Here is a 19,716-nt window from a genome sequence, read left to right as displayed (position 1 = left end):
TTCATGAAATTTGGTAAAGGTAGTTGGACGTCTGGAATAAACATAGGATACTTTTTACCCGATATTCCCACGGGATACCTAGGGATAAAATCTTAAAATAACAACCGCTGGGCTGTGAGCCATGAAATTTAGTATGTAGGTAGCTGCACCTCTGCAATAACACATAGGCTACTTTTTATTCCGATATTCCCACGGGATAGGGATAAAATCTTGAAATAACAACCGCTGGGTTAAGAGTCATGAAATTTGGTATGTAGGTAGTTGGATGTCTGAAATAACACATAGGCAACTTTTTGACTCGATATTCCTACGGGATACCTAGGGATAAATAACCGCTGGGCTTAAAGTCATGAAATTTGGTATGTAGGTAACTGAACATCTGAAATAACACTTAAGTGACTTTTGACCCGATATTCCCACGGGATAACTAGGGATAAAATCTCGAAATAACAACCACTGGGCTTAGAGCCATGAAATTTGGTATGTAGGTAGCTGGACCTCTGGAATAACACATAGGCTACTTTTTATTCCGATATTCCCACGGGATAGGGATAAAATCTCGAAATAACAACCGCTGGGCTTAGAGGCATGAAATTTGGTATGTAGGTAGCCGGACGTCTGGAATAACACATACGCTTCTTTTTATCCCGATATTTCCACGGGATAGTTTTGTAACTAAGGGACCCCACACATCCGTGTATTATTGTCATTATTATTTTGTAATTTTTCTTTAATTGTATACTTACTGTAGTTTTTAAGTATTTTATTTGTACTTGATTATTTTGAAAAAATGACTTTCTGCCAAGCTTCTTGCGGCGCATTCTTCTTGGCTATGATGGTCTTTCCAAAAGTGCTGATATTTAAAAAAATGACGTGTAAAAGTGCCCATTGCGGCCTATTTACTGAATAAATGATATGAATTTGAATTTGTATAGGGAAAAATTTTGAAATTTAGCACTGGGTTTAGAATCTTGAATTTTGTACAGTTATTCACAACACAACCTCAATGAAGACCACGATATAAATTTTGGAAATTTCCAGGGGAATTTTGTAAAATCCCGAAAATTTCAATTGCAACTACCAGACCGAATAGTTTACGCGTGCGAAGCCGCGGGTAAAAGCTAGTGTTCTCATAAACTAAAGGGCTACGCGAATATAATTTTGAAGGGAAGTGTCTTTACTTTAGTAACGCACTGACAGGCACTAGATAAACAAGTTGAAACTAAAAATAAATAAAACAATAAAATATTGGTCAGTTTACTTTAGCTTAGTACCTACATAAATAATTAGTTACCTTTCAACAATATAAATTAAATTAATTTCTGGTAAATTTTGGTAGATAGGTACATTATCCAAACATATAAAAGAAGAAACTGACAGTAGACGTTAAATTTGGGGTAACAAACATTTACTTTCTGATCGTTTTTTTTTTCATGTTTTGTTTGATTTTTCGGAGGATACAGACAGACGTTGTTTGAGACAGATGGTGCAAATTTTCGAATTTAAGGATCAACCTACATAATTAAGTAATCATAATCATAGTTCTTTCTTTCTATTTAGGGGAATCGCAAAGTTCACGAGGATAGATATCTCTTTAGATCGATTTTAAAAGTTTTACTGTTACAAAACTAGAGTTCGTGACTAACATTGGCTACCTGCTTTTCCTTCGGAAAATGCAAATTTCTCTCGAGATAGAAATCTTTCACTGCCACCACGATAAGTCCTGTGACGTCTCAAGAGCGAATTAGCGCTGTGAATTCCCCGATGTCCGCTCAAAATCGATTCAAATGCGCCGCCCGCCCGCGCCCTGGGGCTCGAGTCAGTCACTAGTCATGATTAGTCAGTTAGCGGTCAGTCTTTGTATGGGGCCCACCCCGACGTTTGGTCGGGGTTCGGACAGGCGAAGTAGATGCATTTGCGTAATCTATATCTGTGCACTGCACACTGTTTCTGATTGACGTAATCTACTTTTGTCCTGAGAAATTGTAAAGTTCCCGCGTGACTTGAATTACTGTTTTGATCTATTTAAATATTATAATTTGTCAATGAGAGACATTGTAGCTTACTTGAAAGTTTGATAATCTGCCTCGAAAATTATTCACTTATTTTTACAATAAGTACAATGACTCTTCATTGTACAGTCAAGGGCAAAGATATCGACACGGCCAGTTACAAAAAATATGTATAAACGACTTTATGTACTTAACAGATATCTTTGCCCTTGACTGTGCACCAGAAATAGTAAGCGATATCATCATCATTCATCATTTTAAATTTCGCATTTTTCCAAAGAAAATGTTATTTAAGTAAGTCAATCAGAGATAGTGTCACTTAATGTTGGTTAAAGAATTATTTAAATCAGCTCAGTAGTTTCAGAGATTAACCCCAACAAACAAAGAAACATACAAAGTTTAGATATTTCCCTATCCCATGGGATTTTCTTAAAATCTTTCTTAGTGCTGCTCTATAATACTTTAGGTACGTGTATGCCAAATTTCTAGAGTCTAACACCAGTAGTTTAGGCTATGCGTCATCTTGTCAGTCAGACAATCATGGTACTGTGTAGGTTAGGTTAGTTATAGATAAACTGTGTTACGTAATGATAATGAGCTGATTAGTTTGGCGTAGGTACAAGTTATAGCTTGTTTTTGTTTTTTTTTTTTTACTTTATTTTCATCTTTTTATCTATAATTTTAATTTCTCATCAAATCATGTACATCAAAACTGAACGTACATGTAAAATTTTGTATCTCTCATTCGTTTTATCCCGTGGGAATTTCGGAAAATCTTAAAATAGTCTATACCTGTTAGTATTAAATACCATTTTTTGTTATTTGAAGTTTCTAATATTTATAATTACGGAGTTAGGGCAACTTTGAAACGAAGATATAAATCCCATTTTTTTCCCTGTGAGAATTTAGAAAAATCCTGCCTTAGTGCGCGTCTACACCTATTAAGGAACGGTTTGCCCAACGGTTTGGGCTGTGCGTTGATCAGTCAGTCAGATATATATATATATATATATATATATATATATACGTAACTACGAGTACATTGCTTATATTGTTGCCTCAATTCCTTGACATAAGACCGATATATTTGAGCTTATTTCAACAGACTTATTTTCTTATTGTAAATTTTAGATTGAATTATCATTCTTCGGTTTCTTTTTGTATTATTATTGTTACTACGATAATTTAATTACTTCATATTTCAATAAAAACACACTGTTACTCAAAGTCCGCCTTTCATTTAGACTTTCATTCAAGCCACAGAAGTCTTGACTGACCTAAGCTTGAAACATCGTGAGAAAAACGGAAAACGTCTGAGCCGTACCTATAGTCCTTTCAGGATAACATTGGACTCTAGAAGGTCACAGAAGAAGGGGTTCTAAACATTTTTTGTGAAATCGTAATAATGATGATGATGATGATGATGATTAAAAGAAGTAATAAGACGAACTCATAATATTCTTTACTTTGTAAGTAGATTAATACGTAATGTAGGTACCTACTCTTACAAAATAACACAATATTAATACATAATTTAATAATTGTGTTTCGTGGACTCATCGTTATCATTCCCTGTTTAAAAATATTCTACACGTAGTTTCTGCTAAGAAATTCAAGCTTTTTCCATTCCAAATTTCAACAAATTTAGTGAATAGTACAACTTTAGTTGTGAAAAGTTAACTATTCGTATATTAACTATTCGATTAAAAGCTATATATTTTTTTTTAATTTTATTTTGAAACTATAAATAATGTACAGAATATTTCTTGAGTTAACTATTATATTATAAACGTTCCGTTTCTTGCAGAATATTCTTTACCTCTGCCTCTTTAGGTATTTTATAGGTAGACAATTCTGTTTTTAACAAAATAGAAAAAGATTTTTTTATTGTTTTAAAATTATGATATGAAAAATAGCAAATTTAATCTTACTAATATTAATTATAATTGCGAAAGTTTGTAAGTCTGTATGTTTGTTTGTTACCTACCTCTTCACGTCTTAACTGCCGGGAAAGGGCATAGAATAGTTTTTATCCTGGAAAATTGCATAGCGCGTTCCCGCGGGATAGCAATAAACGAATTCTACGTGAACGGAGTCGCGGACAACAGATAGTTAATGAATAATTGAAACTAATATTGACGTCTTCGATATTTTATACTAAACTAAAAAAATGCAATTTATTAAATGACTTCCTAAAGCGTGCATTATAAAGAGCCTATTTTCCTTCTGTCCATTCCTATATTGAACAGACTGTAATGACTTAGTTTAGAGAAGCCAAAGTAATAAAAACAGAATCCAAAAAAATTCTTCGCGTCCGTCATCTATTTGTATGTTTGAACCATTTGGCCACGTTCGAAACTAATTAATTATTAATTAAGTACATTTACTGGCTTGTGCTTTTTTTTGCATGTGTTTTTGTTATTAATAATGTGGAGTACTCAAAAGAGAAGGGCAAGGGTGCCGAGGTATGCTCACACGTGGTGTTGGATTTATGAAATATGTAATCTAACTGGATTTGTGTTTGATGGGTGTTGTTTTAAGTTATATATTTTTAATGATTATAATTTGAATTTGCACGTATTTATTGTGTTTTTTTGTTTGGTTTGGTTTCATATGGCATGTTTGGATGGGCGATGTTGTAACTTAAGTAAATTTGTGTTTATGATTACTTCTTGTGTTGTAAGTAAATTAACTGGCTTGTGTGTTATGTGCATGTTTTTTGTTATTAAGAGTATTTAGTACCTACTCACAAGAAGAGGGCAGGGGAGCCGAGGTATGCTCACACGTGGTGATGGATTTATGAAGTAATGTAATCTAACTGGATTTGTGTTTGATGGGTGTTGTTTAGAAGTTACATATTTATAATGATAATAATTTGAATTTGCACGTGTTTTTTTTTTGGTTTGTTTTGATACGGCATGTTTGGATGGACGGAGATGTGATTTAAGTGGGTTTGTATATGATTACTTCTTTGTGGCGTAGGTGCACTAACTTGCTTGTGCTTTATTTGCATGTTTTTTGTTATTAATAAAGTGGAGTACGTACAAGAGGAGGGCAAGGGAGCCGAGGTGTTCGCACACATGGTGGCGGGAGAGGTGGTGGTGCGTCCTCCCCGATTGTCCCCGAGAGCGGCGTTGCTCGTCTTGGGGATGAACGTGGTCGTGTTCGTACTCGTGGTGGTGGCAGAAGTGCCGGTGTCAGCACAAGCTGCGCCCCTCCCCCAGCAGTCGTCGTCCCCGAGCTCGGCGATGAAGGAAGTGGAAGTGGCCGTGGCCGTGGCCGTGGCCGTGGCCGTGGCCGTGGCCGTGGCCGTAGTCACATTAGTGCTACCGCCAACAAAGCATTGAGGCGACCTGATGCCGTTGATGAGTAGGTTTTTTTCATATTGTTTTTTTTTCTTCTTTTGCAATGTTTTTTTTTTTAGGAACTGTAGTAATGCTTAATAATGTTTTAGGCTCATAATTGTGGACATAGGAGACTACCCCAGTGGCGAATCGAGCGAATGCGCTTTGACTAGTAAGCGAAGGCGCACGTGGAGTCCGTAAGTTGTATTTGATTTGATGTATAAACTTACGTGTACTCATCTGTATACCTAGTGCTATCCACGAAGACGCGTGATTTTGACAAAATTGAACATTAATGACATTGTAATAAAAACCACGGCGCGCGTCATCGTGAATGACTCTACCTATATTGTATTAATATGTGTAAATTATTTTCATTGTTTTCATGTTGTTTTTTTTTTCAGGGTTTGCCAAATGTCTCCCTCACCTCCTCCTCTCCCACAGCCTGACCAAGTTATTCCCTCGTCGCTACCTCCTCCTCCTCTCCTACTCCAACATCCTATTCCTTCCTCTCCAACTACTACCGTATTATGTCCTCCTTCTACCAGCTCTTCGAGGATGGAAGACGCAAACGTGCCCTCGCCAGCCATGTAAGAATCCTTACTGCTTCGCTGTAATACTAAACAATTGTTGTTTCCATGAAGTTTAAAAAATGTTATATTTCAGATTCATGGAATGTGGCACCAATAGTATGGCTGGCAGTGCACAAGACACACCGACCGCCGACCGCCGACCGCCGATGCCTCGGCGTCCTTTATACGACGACGATATCGTAGCGGCTCTAAACATGGGTAACTATCCATTCATGTAGAAAAGAGTCAAACTGTAAGGTTCAGGGAATACAGACGCAGGTAGGGAATTCTAATCGTTCACTTAATCATTTCTTTCTAGGCAGCGAGAGCGAAAGTGACGACAGCGACGAGGAGGGATCACCTCAACCCTTCATACCGAGAATCCTCGGTGCTATCCTGGAGACTCCGGAGGATGACGTCGAGTCCACTGAGGATTCTCCGTCGCTGTCACCGCCACTTCGCTCCGTTTCCCCTGCCACCGCTTCGTCGTCTAGTTGGAATACCCCGGTGGAGCCGAGAGATTTTTTAGATTTTAAGTGGAGAGCATTCCCGACTCCTTCTATCCCAGGTGCATTAAGGAGGGAGTTGTTTTCCGACATCAATGTTGGTCCAACAGTTCCAAATGCCGACCCATATGAAACTTTTGTTCATATCTGGGATAGGCAATTTATGGAGCACATAGCCTCGGAAACGAACAAATATGCTCAACAGTTGGCGGCCCAGTTGATGCTTAGTAACAACCTCCATCCACAAAGTCGCATATGCGACTGGCAAGACACGACAGCTGATGAGCTGTACGTCTACATGGCCCTAATTGTAGCGATGGGAGTTGTTACTAAGGGTCGAGTGTCCGACTACTGGAATGCCGATGAGACCATATTTGTTACGCCCAGGTTCCGCGTGTACATGTCTCTAAGAAGGTTTCAGCTCCTGAGTAAGTGTTTACACTTCCGGGACAATAGGGATATGTACACGCTGAACCTGAGCCATTCCGAGGCGAAATTATACAAGATCCAGCCAGTAGTTGACCATTTAAATAACGCGTTCCAATCTTCGTATAACTTACAGCAAAACATCGCGCTTGATGAGTCTCTGCTGCAGTGGAAAGGTTGGTTGGAAATCAACCAATTCATTCCGAATAAAGCTGCAGCAGTAGGCATCAAAACCTATGAGATCTGTGAATCGCAAACTGGCTACTTATGGCGGTTTGTGGTTCACGCTCACAAGCGTACAACAACGGCGGCTTCAAACACGGATCCGCTACAAACATTCATACCGAACATTGTCTTGACGCTCTTACAAGGGCTCGAGAACAAGGGTCATACGGTATGGATGGATAATTTTTATAATTCACCGGCTCTAGCCCGAAGATTAAAATCGCTCGGATTTGACTGCGTTGGCACATTACGTACCAATCGTCGGTTTGTACCAAAAGAGCTGACAGATTTGACGAAGGCGAAAATGCGGCCGGGTCAGATCACTGGTTTGACCTCGGGCGATGTCGATCTCATGGTATGGAGAGATCAGAACCGTGTGGCGATGATCTCGACGTACCATGGGAACGCCACCACCCAAGTCAAGGGGGTAACTAAACCAGTTCTTATCCATGACTACAATCTTATGATGGGTGGCGTGGATAAGAAAGATCAGATGCTGGCCTCTTTTCCCATCGAGAGGAAACGGACAAAAGTGTGGTACAAAAAGTTATTCCGCCGCCTCCTGAATGTCTCCATTTTAAATTCTTATATAATATGTAAATATAGCAATCCTTCCATCACTCACCGCTCCTTCCGAACGTCCCTCGTTTTGTCTATTTTTAACGCCATTTCACCCGCACTTTTCCTCCTGCAGCTTTACTGCAGGGCCCGCGAGCTGTCTATACCGTCAGGGAGCATTACCTGAAGGAATATGAGTTTGACCCGAAGCTCAAGGGCCGAAAACGGCGAGTATGTGTGGTCTGCAGAAAGCGGGTCACGACATACTGCGGCAGCTGCAATAAAGCTGCATGCCTGTCCCAATGTTTTGTATCTATTCATTAGTCTATTTTATATAACCAGTCTACTAGTTTATATTATTTTTGGTAGTTAATTATATATTTATTTTATTTTATTTTTGTACCTCACTATTGTTACCGTTTCCTGGAAGAATGATATGATGATGTTTTTTTTGGTTTTGTTTTATTTGTTGAAAGATGTTTTGCTGTTTCTTTGTTTTTTTGCGGCGCATTTTTCTTGGCAATGATAGTCTTTCCGAAAGCGCTGATAGTTTAAAAAAAAATACGTGTAAAAGTGCCCATGCTGCCTATTACAATGATTTGAATTTGTTTGAATTGATATTTTAAATGGTCTGTTACTGGGTTGGGTCTTTTTTGTATGTTTTTAATTTTATTTTAATTGTGTATTTTGTGTTGCGTCTACTCTTGTTATAGGTAGAGTCATTCACGATAACGCATTCCGTGGTTCTTATTACAATGTCATTAATGTCTAATTTTGACAAAATCACGCGTCTTCGTCTACATTTTTTAACAGGTTGCGTGTTATTTTTCTGTTTAAATATGTATAGGTGTATAGGTACGTACTTTACATCATATTAGTTTTTTTTAAGGTAAACTATTGGTATCAATCCTTTAAATGTAAGTCAAGTACACGCACAATTTTCTTACTGTCAAAATGTTAACTAGTGTTTTTTTTTTTAACTATTATTTTTCCTAGTCTGTAATCACAACTCTAGTAAATGCAAAATAACGTCTTTTATACGACTTTTTCTGAAGGTCGTCTTCTGACGCTACTTTTAAAGTGGTACTTTGTTTTGTAAATAAATATAAAACTATCAAGTTTTGGAACCTATAATTAGTATAGAATAAGATTATGTCTCACACTTTAAAATAAGTATATAATGGAAGTGATTTAACTAAAACAATCATCAGAAATCAGTTTGAAACATGACCCAATTTTATTGACCGCACGTGTGTGAAATTTCAAACACGGATTTTTAAAGTCGCATATTGTGAAAAATATGTATGACGATAAGTAATAAAAATATTGGAATGTGTATATTAAAGTATATTCTAATAAATAAACGTATTTTTTTCAGAATTTATTGTTTTATTTAATAATTACAGTTATTTTATTACATGTGAGGGTAAAAAATTCAGTAACCTGAGATTTAATCAAGATTAGCTAAATTCACGCCAATGAAATGGCTTTTATTGCTATTCAATCCACTAGGCAATTTTATGCTTAATCTTTTGATATATAGTTTAACTATAGTACTCATACATTTTTTTTTTTGATAAATTACTTTTTTTTGACTTATGCCAAATTTGCGGTGAGCACCCGTAAGAGGCCCTGCCGCTTGAGAGAATTCGCTAAAAATGGCCGCGCCACTTACGAGATTTTTAAAAATGGCGGATGCCAAAAGAAGGATTTCGAAACGAATATAGTTTAGAAAGCGGAAATATTTCAAGATAAATAATAAATAACAACAGATTCCAAAAAAACTATTTATTATTCGCTTAAACGTTTGTCGGCGATTCAAAGGTAAGCCCGTTATTGCACTAACAGCTATGTCGAGGGTGGGCGTTCAAGTTTAATTCAAGTAAAATGTATAGGTAGAAAGAATATTGATCACTTTTTTATGAGAGTTAGGCTAAGTGTAGCCCAGACTAAATACAGTGCATTATGCTCCGTAAGCAAACACTAGACTGTATACTTAAACGCTTTAGATCTATCCCAAGAGTCATGAATAAAAAATCGGTCAAGTACGAGTTAGACTCGTACATGAAGGGTTCCGTAAACAGTTCAGTAAAAGTTTTTCTCAAAATTCTTCTATTATAACTTTTTTTTGCTGACTGTACTTTATGCCCCTGGTAACCAAAGTACTCGTCAAGTCTAATCAAACGAGTCCAAGCTCGATGCAGTCCTGTCGTTTATCACAGTTCCTATGGTTACCCTCTAGCTTTATCATCAGATCAACTCCATGTCATAATAATATTGAATTGTCATCGGATTTATACATGCGTGTAAAATTTCAGCTCAATCGGTTGAAGATATCCACTTCAAATTTGAGTTGAAAGATTCCACCCAGTTGGTGTACCTCCTTTTTGGCGAAATATGTTTCGCCAAATTTCACTTAGCAACCAATCTTTCGGCAAAGTTTCATTTGGCAAACGATTCGTTGGCATAACTTTACTCCGCATTTTTCTTATTTCGCAACAATTTTATATTGCAAAATTTTACTTCATCACAATTTTAGGTGGCAAATAATTATGTAGCAAATGATTGGCTTAGGCGAATAACAAATTGTCAAATAACATTTGGCCAATTTTTATATTGCAAAGTTTTACTTCAAAATTTGTGCGAGCGAGCGAAGCGAGCGAGCAAGACGGCTCGGAGCAGAAGCGACTTGGATAGTTTAGGTTCAGAAGGCTAAGGCGGAAGCGGAGCGTAGCACGACATCTTAATAAAATCCCAGGTAATAATTTATCAAATGATTAGTTGGGAAATGATATCGGTCCGAAATGTTGAGTTGGGAAATAACATTTCGCCTAAATAAAAATATGGGATAAATAGTTTAGGAGCTAATAATTTTCTAAATAATTTTCGCCGAATCATTAGTAAGCCAACATAGTTAGTTACATTACATTGCATGTACCTAAATATAATGCTTGTAATAAGTTTTTAATACAAGCTTTTTTGCTGACTGGTATTTTTGTTGACTGTACTTGCTTTGTCATCTAAACTATATTTCGTACCAAATTTCAAGTCGGTACTATTAACTCTTGAGGAGTTCCCTCCTGCAGAGACGATCCTCGTAGGACTACCAAGATGTCACCACCAGATTATTGTACGAGGGCTGCTTTCCGATGCATTCGACAGTAAACTCAAAATACACCAATACTCAATATGACCCAATATCTAAAAAAAACTATTCTCATAACAAATGAAACCCGAATTAACATATTACCAAAATTAACCGTTCTCGATTTGCAGTTTGCTCAATATGAGCCAATTTCAAATGGATTGGTGCTCATAAAAGCCGATACACAGAAGGCTCCATTCCCAAAATACCCTAAATTTGAAATTGCAGAACACCCGATTCCCAATGATTCATTCACAAAACGGCCTGTTCCCAAAATACACTAAATTCTCGATTTTTATACCAAAGCCTTTTTAATGGAATAAAACCTTGTGTAAACATAACTGCCACTACCGATGCTATCTTAACATTGGCCACTTAAAAATGAAGTGTCAATACGAACATAAAAGGAATCGATGTCATTATTTATTGTTTCTTGAGCTTCGCAATGGCTAATCGTGAAATATTTTTTATTGAGAACCAGAGAGGACGCCCCGCTCTCATTTATGACGGGCACAGGTACAGTTTTAGGCGCAACAATAAAAGTTCTAGTAACTGGAAATGTGCGAATCGTACAACAGGTTGTTTCGCCTCCGCGACTTTGAACAAGAATAAAGACACAGTACGTACTGAAGGCAAGTGACCATGTCTGCAAGAGCCACTACGATGAGAACATACGCAATGTTGCCATAGATTCTTGTATGGTAGAAGCATGTAAGAAAATGACACCGGTAAAGATTTTTTTTGAAAAAAAAAGTGACATCTGCATGAAGCCGATCCCAGCTTTAGTATGTGCTCATTTGACGAAGTAAGAACAGGGCCAGGCAGAAGTTTCTGAAGCAAAATAATACTGAGTTTACTCGGTTGGAAAATGTCAAAGTACCAGATTTATTAGCACACGAATTTCTGGTACGGGAAGATGGAGACAAGGAGAACATTTTTATTTTTTCGACTAATATTTGCAACGAATATTTGAGAAAATCAGCGGAAAAACAAATACAATACTTCAGCGATGGGACCTTTAAAAGGGTGCCCAAACCCTTTTATCAATTGTATGTACACTATTCATGCTGACGTAGGCGCTAGCAGCACCACAACCAATGTTGTACCTGTACTGTTCGCGTTGCTCCCAAATAAAAGAGAAAGCACTTATTCCAGATTTTTCACGTTGCTGCGAAATGAAATGGGTGTAATTATGCATGAGTTTAAATGCGACTACGAACGAGCGCAAATCAATGCGTGTGAATCAGTGTACCCAAACTGTGAGTTGACAGGGTGCTAATATCATTTTAATCGCGCGGTTTAGAAGAAAGCGGTGTCAATAAAAATGAATAATACCAGCGAGGGCCGTAAATTTACTGAAATGTGTGCTGTTATTCCACTGTTGCCTAAGTCGGAAATATACGATTATTGGGTGACACTGCTTAGTGAGGTTCCAGTACCCTCTTCCTCCTAAGCTTGTGAAGACTTCAAATAAAAAAAAAATTAATAGCTTTTATTGCTGACTGTTCCAGAATTGTCATCTAAACTACATATCCGTACCAAATTTCAAGTCGATACCCTTAACCATTGAGGAGTTCCATCCTGCGGAGACGATCCTGGTCGGACTACCAGGACGTTACTACCTGATTTACATACGTATTGTCACCAGATTTACATAAGTGTGCCAAATTTCAAGTCAATCCGAACACTGGAAGTACGTCAAATTTAACTTCCAAGATTATATAGTACATACATTCATAGATACAAAATAATAATAATTTAATAGATCACGTTATTTATACTAACATATGTCTCATTCTTATTCAATATAATAGACGATTAATGAGTTCAAATGGGGCCCTGGTTTACCTTTGCGAATTCGGTATCGTTAGAAAAACATTTCAATCTAAATTAATTGGAGAAAATTTCATAAAATAGTAGGACTTACTGGTGATATGAGATCCGGTCTGCCTTTCTGGCGTTTCGGATATTATTAACGCACTTTTTTACCACGCAAGACGGCATTTTTTTCCATATTTTCCTTGACAATCTCCTGTCAGTGTCACGGACGTCAACAAACTAAAGTGCGACAATTCACCAAATCGCATTGTGAACTGCTATGATGCGCCGTTTTACTCAATGAAACATGCAGTGTATAGATACCCTTAGTCGCTGAGTACCTAAAACGCAGTCTGCCAATTTCGCGTTATGTCAAAATGTCATTTAAAATAATCGTTTCGACTAAGTAGGTTTTTGTCTATGTCGCAATAGCTCTAATCCTCGTATTGCCCATTTAGCGATACGTCTATGTCGCAATAGCTCTAATCCTCGTATTGCCCATTTAGCGATACGTCTATGTCGCAATAGGTCTAATCCCCGTTTTGCTCATTTAGCGATACGTCTATGTCGCAATAGCTCTAATCCTCGTATTGCCCATTTAGCGATACGTCTATGTCGCAATAGCTCTAATCCTCGTATTGCCCATTTAGCGATACGTCTATGTCGCAATAGGTCTAATCCCGTTTTGCTCATTTAGCGATACGTCTATGTCGCAATAGCTCTAATCCTCGTATTGCCCATTTAGCGATACGACTATGTCGCAATAGGTCTATTACCCGTATTGCCCATTTAGCGATGCGTCTATGTCGACATTTACAAACTACTTTGTCATAGTATTTTCTCTTTTGCACTAAACTTACTGGCCACTTGAAACTGAAGTGTTTAATCTTCCACTATTCTACTAATAAATTATGATAAATAACAAAAACTATGTGTCATTCATTGTGATATTGGTGTTATTCTTACACAGTTCGAGTTGTGGACATTGTAGATTGGAATTTAAATAATTTACAATGGAAGCTAAAGAAAACATAGTTTTTATTAAAAATAAAAAAGGTTCGCATAATTTATTGCTGAACGGTTTTGCATACACGAAAAACAAGTCGAATAATGACGGGTCCTCGCTCTGGCGGTGTGCTAACAGGACAAAATGCAGTGCTTCTTTAAAACTGAATGGAGAAAACCTGGTTTTAAAAGTAAGTGACCATGTATGCGTAGCAAATTATGCTAAGAACAAAATATCAATCATAATTGACAAATGTAAGCAGGCGGTGTGCGAAACGTTTGGATCTGTACCAGAAATTATTGAAAATGTGGTATTAAATACATCAGATACTTTTATAGATGAAGATATAAACGAAGCAGCCCTTTTTAAGACAAAAAAGGATTCTTTATATCGTACCAGGAACAAATTTTTAGAAGTTCAAAAAACGAATTGTTCTTTAAGCGAAATACAGGTGCCAAATATTATTGCTCAGAATTTTCTTGTATGCAATGATAGTAACGCTGGGAATAAGATATTGATATTTTCAAGTCCATTGGCCCGAAAAACATTGAAAATATTAGCTAACAGCGACACACACTTTTAAGGTGATGGAACGTTCAAAAGTGTACCATTGTTTTATCAACTATACACGATTCATGTAAATTTGAACTCTAGCAACAATGATTCTGTTAATATAGTACCTGTTATATTTTGTTTGTTGCCGAACAAGACCCAAGACACGTACATAAGGGTTTTTCAATTAATTAAAAACGAATTGCAGATTGATTTAAAAAAAATTAAAACTGACTACGAAATAGCACAAATTCAGGTCTTAAAGGTTGTATTTCCGGGCATAGTCATTACTGGGTGCTATTATCACTTTTCACGAGCGATATGGAAAAAAGCAGAAAACTTGGGTATTTTGGATACACCCGCAGGAGGTACAATTACTAAACTGTGTGCCAGCCTGCCACTAGTGCCGACAAATTATATTTCTGAAGTTTGGCAAAATATTAAACAGTTACAGCCTGATGAACGTTCGGAAGCCATGACTAAATTTGAAAATTATATGGAAAAACAATGGATGGGCCAACTAAATTAAATTATAAGCTGTGCCAATGAAACCCATAGAACCAATAACAGTTTGGAAGGATGGCACAGGCGATTAAATAACCGTATGAAGGGCAAGCCGACACTAATAAACTTTTTGTTCAAATTGAAAAAGGAATCACAGTGGCAAAATTTAAAATTGAAGCAAGATATATTTGAAGGCAATGAGAGAAAAAAAATGGATATCGTTTTTAATTCAAGATACAAAAAAGAGCTCAACAAGTTGCAGGAGGGCGACATTTCAGCTTTTTAATTTTTGAAAAGCATTATCAAAATCAAGAAAGAACTCATGTGTCTCTGTAATGATTAAATTTATAAGTCAAGTGATATAAATAAGTAAGGGCACTTTATGTTTATAAGAATAATGAAACAATGAGTTTTGGTTTTTCTTATTATTTTTGTATTAAATTATTAAATATAGGTACTTGATTGGAGTTGTTTTTTTTTTCTAAAATAGTTATCTCCTACACTAGCGAGAAAATCAAAAATCCTTAACCCTTTGGACACCGTGTCGACCGTAGGCGTCAGTCAATCCTTGCAATATCAAAGCAATCTAATGTGCTGGTGCTGTCAAGTATGGTGTACTTTTGGTTCGTTGAAAAACGACATGGCAATTGGCATGTTTTATTTTTTGACTGCGGGATCATTGAATCTCATAATAATATAACTTTACTTTTAATAACTAACAATTAAAATTAAAATTTATACAAGTAAATAATTATACAGTTTTTTGTTAAACATTGCCTTTTATATAACGTAACTCGTGACCTGTGCATTTCAAAAAAGCATTCAAAGGGTTAAAATTTGACGATTATTACTTAGAAAGTCGCATCCTTAGGCGAAGGCTAGACGTACAATAAATATTGTCAATATTTTGCTACCTCTCACTCACATTTCAAAGAACAGAATGTAAGAGGTAGCGAATATTGACAATATTTATTGTACGTCTAGCCTTCGCCTTACCTTACAGGGGAGCTAGTGTTCGTAGTCCCACCGCTTTTGTATCTTAAATAGGCTCTCAATTCGCCTACTTCGCTCATGAACTAAAGCTCAATATACCTACCTCGCCCTTGAGCTAATACGCCCTAAACCTAAATCTCAATTTACCTATTTCGCTCATGAACTAAAGCTCAATATACCTACCTCGCCCTTGAGCTAATACGCCCTAAACCTAAATCTCAATTCGCCTACTGCGCAATATGCCGATCTCTTGTTAGGTCTAGGCATAACGCTTAATTGGCAGACTGCGTTTTAGGTACTCAGCGACTGAGGGTATAGATAGATGTCGATGTTAAGAGCTATAAATTATTACGACTTTAAAAGTGGATTAACACAAAAACAATGTGGAGACCGGATGATTGCTGCTTTTAGTAATGAAGCACCTTCAAAGACTACAATATACAGGTGGTATGCAGATTTTAAACGCGACCGTGTATCACTCACGGACGACGTGCGTGAAGGTCGACCGAAATCGGCCGTCACTCAAGAAGACATCGATGCTGTGCGTCAAATGATAAAAGAAGATCGGCATGTGACATACCGGGAAACTCAAGTGTTTTACCACTACCATGAGTTTACAGTGACCGTACTCGATAGCGACGGCGTAAATTATTTGTATGGAGAATTGTACAGCGCCTCTACAAATAATTTACGCTGTCGCTATCGAGTACGGTCACGTAAACTCATGGTAGTGGTACTTGGGTATTGGTATGAGTCAGATATAAGTTATTTTGCTCTCTTGTTGCACAAATAACTATTACGAGAATAATTGAGCGTGCGAAAGTTGTTTTCCCGCTGGATCCCTCATTTATTATCTGACGACCAAAAAGCGACTCGTGTGAATTGGTGCCGCAAAACTTTGAATAAATTCAATGGAGGAGGCTCAAATGCAGTTTTTAGTGTCGTATCGGGTGACGAGTCGTGGATAGGTATATGCATATGAGCCTGAATCTAAAAACCAGTCACGAGTATGGGTCTACGAAGATGAGCTCAAGCCGACAAAAGTTATTCGCTCTCACAGCACGGCCACGAAGATCGTGGCCACGTTTGTCTCCAAATCGGGTCATGTAGGTACTATTTCTCTTCAAGATCGTAGAACGGTCAATGCCGATTGGTAGGTACACAACTATTTGTTTGCCGAGTATCTTTGATGAACTCCGAAAAAATAACCCTAATCGCCGCATCATCCTTCACCACGACAACGCCAGCTCCCACACCGCTCGGAAAACAACTGAGTATCTGAACGGTGAAAACGTCGAACTCCTGGACCATCCTCCATACAGCCCCGACTTAAGCCCCAACGACTTTGTCACATTCCCCAAAATCAAGGATAAGTTGCGTGGTCAGCGGTTTCAGACGCCGGAAGAAGCAGTGGAGGCCTTTAAAAAGGCCATTTTATCGACCCCCTACTTCAGCGGTCAATAAGTGCTTTAAAGACTGGTTTGAACGCATGAAAAAGTGCATAAAATATAAAGGCGAATACTTTAAGAAACAATAAAAATACTTTGATCCAATTTAACTGCATATTTTTATCTATTCCCGAAACTTTCAGTGTGAACCTCGTAATATTTGAAGAATCGAATTATTCAAACCAACTTCCTTCATTTGACGCAAAGAAACGCTCTCTTTACAGGGCACAAACACTACAGGATGTACAAATTCCCAAAATACTCAAGGACCAATTTTTAGTTTGCGAAGATGGAACAAACGACAAGATATTGATCTTTTCCACTCCTTTGGGAATTAAAACTGAACAATTATATGCAGAAAATACTTACAATGTTATTTGGCGATGAAACATTTGAAAAGCTCCGAAACCATTTTACCAGATTTTTGGAATACATTTACAGCCTTATTCATAAAAAATCCTTAATTGAGGTTTGATCGGTCTGTTACTTTGATGAACCATACTACGTCTGTTACTTAGCAGACTGATTAAGCTTGGATTAAGCTTGTTAGACGGTTGTCAAGAAGTATGATTCATAAACGCTTGCTAGCAGTCTGCTAGTTGTTGAGCTGCTGATAGACGGATTAGACGCGTTATGTTGGCCATCTTGACAAATCAAAGACAAAAAATCAAAGAGGAACAAAAAATGGCCTCACCGATAATTAAAAAAAAATTGACATCAGTGACAGCAAATTAGCAGGAAAAAAAATAAAAAGAGAGATGTTTGTTTTCCCGCCATTTCCGATCCGCATGTTTATGTTGCACCTAAGTGCAAAAGCCGTAATTATGTTAATCATCCTATTTTTTTTTCAATATTTTATGTACTTAATAAATAAATTTAGATGATTTTTAAATACAAATTCCTGAAAATATTTTTTCCTGGTTTTTTTTTTAATCTTTACGTAACCCTCCCTTCACTAAAAATATCTTCGGTATGGTTTTTTGCTCTTGTCAAAGTCAGCTGTTCAAAATTGTGGCGGCCATTTTGTGACTTAGCAGGGAGATAAAGGAGGGTCTACGGTCCTCTAACTTCAGCAGAGCCTTGATCGACTGATTAGCGCTAACAGACGTTTATGAATCATGTTTTTTTGCATCGGGCCTTCAAGGAGCCTTCAAGGATGCTCTAACTTTTTATGAATAAGGCTGTTAGCCCTTAACAGTACAGATAAGCAAACCAACCTCGTACCAGTGATTTTCGCGTTGCTCCCCGACAAAACTACGAACACATACACTCGGCTGTTTTCTTTAATCACAGAACATTTTGCTGTTGATATAATAAAGTTGAAGTGCGATTATGAAAAAGCAATAATCAATGGCTTTAAAGCCATTTTCAAAGATAGCATGGTTAGCGGATGCTTTTTCCATTTTAATAGAGCAATTTGGCGAAAACAGCCACAGCCTAGTAGGTAGTGAACCTGCCTACGTAGCACGAAGACCCCGGTTCGAATCCCGGTAAGTGCAAATATTTGTGTAATGACCACGGGTATTTGTTTCTCAGTTATGAACATCTCATATGTATTTAAGTATTATCTCTATCTATACAAAGTATGTATGTCGTCGCCTGGAAGATACCCATAGTACAAGCTTTGCTTAGTTTGGGATCAGGTCGATATTTGTGAAAATTGTCCCCCCAATATTTATTTATTTACTAGTACTCTATGGACATTGTTGCTATTATGATAATTAGTCGTTTTGCTACCATAAATTGTAGTCGTTTCACTAGGAAGTCGTTTTATGATATAGTTATTTTACTATTAGAGCCTTTTAAGATGTAGACCCTCTGCGAGGTGGTTCTTTCGCGATCTAGTAATTTTGATAGTAATATAGTATTCTGAGATTTAGACTTTGTGCTCGGTGGTCGTTTTACTAGAAAGGCATTACGAGATAAAGGCTTTTTACAGCTGTGGTCGTTTTGCGAACCAGCCTTTATGCGGTTCAGGTCGTTTTGAGAATCCAGTCGTTTTGATACCAACCCAAAATATGTACGAAAACCAATGCTAGTGGGGAAAAAAGCGACTGGAAATTTTGCTAAGCGAAACAAACAAGTTTGGTGAAATAATAATACGTGAACGAAAAGAAATGCGAGTGGGGGGAAATGTGACTTGGAAATTTCCTACGCGGAACAAACCAGTTTGGGGAACTGATTTAGTTACTAAATTTTGTGTCCATACAATTTTTTTGAACTGATTTTATTGCAATGGTACAATCCAAAGGTACACCTTTTATGCCTATTCAAATTGAAAAAGAAAAATAATATTAACGTATGTCATGTTTGTTTTGTATTCGAATTGTTGACATACGTACAATCCCTCTTGTATGGATCTATCTCCATTAAAAAGCACTCGAATCAGTCAGACAAGTTGTTCTTTTACTGGACTTCTTCCCACGTTGAGGAAAGCTGCTTCCCAACAATGGTTACGGGCCCAGAGTGAAGAAGTGAAAAATTTCTGGATATGAAATATCAACCGTTAAAATCGAGCAACTTGATGAAAATAATTATGAGACGTGGAAAATCCAAGTGGAAGCAATTCTTGTAAAGAACGATGCCTGGGGCTATGTGAACGGCAAT

The sequence above is a fragment of the Choristoneura fumiferana genome, chromosome Z, assembly GCF_025370935.1.
Source record: "Choristoneura fumiferana chromosome Z, NRCan_CFum_1, whole genome shotgun sequence".
Lineage (NCBI taxonomy): Eukaryota > Metazoa > Arthropoda > Insecta > Lepidoptera > Tortricidae > Choristoneura > Choristoneura fumiferana.
Note: the sequence above shows the minus strand (reverse complement) of the source record.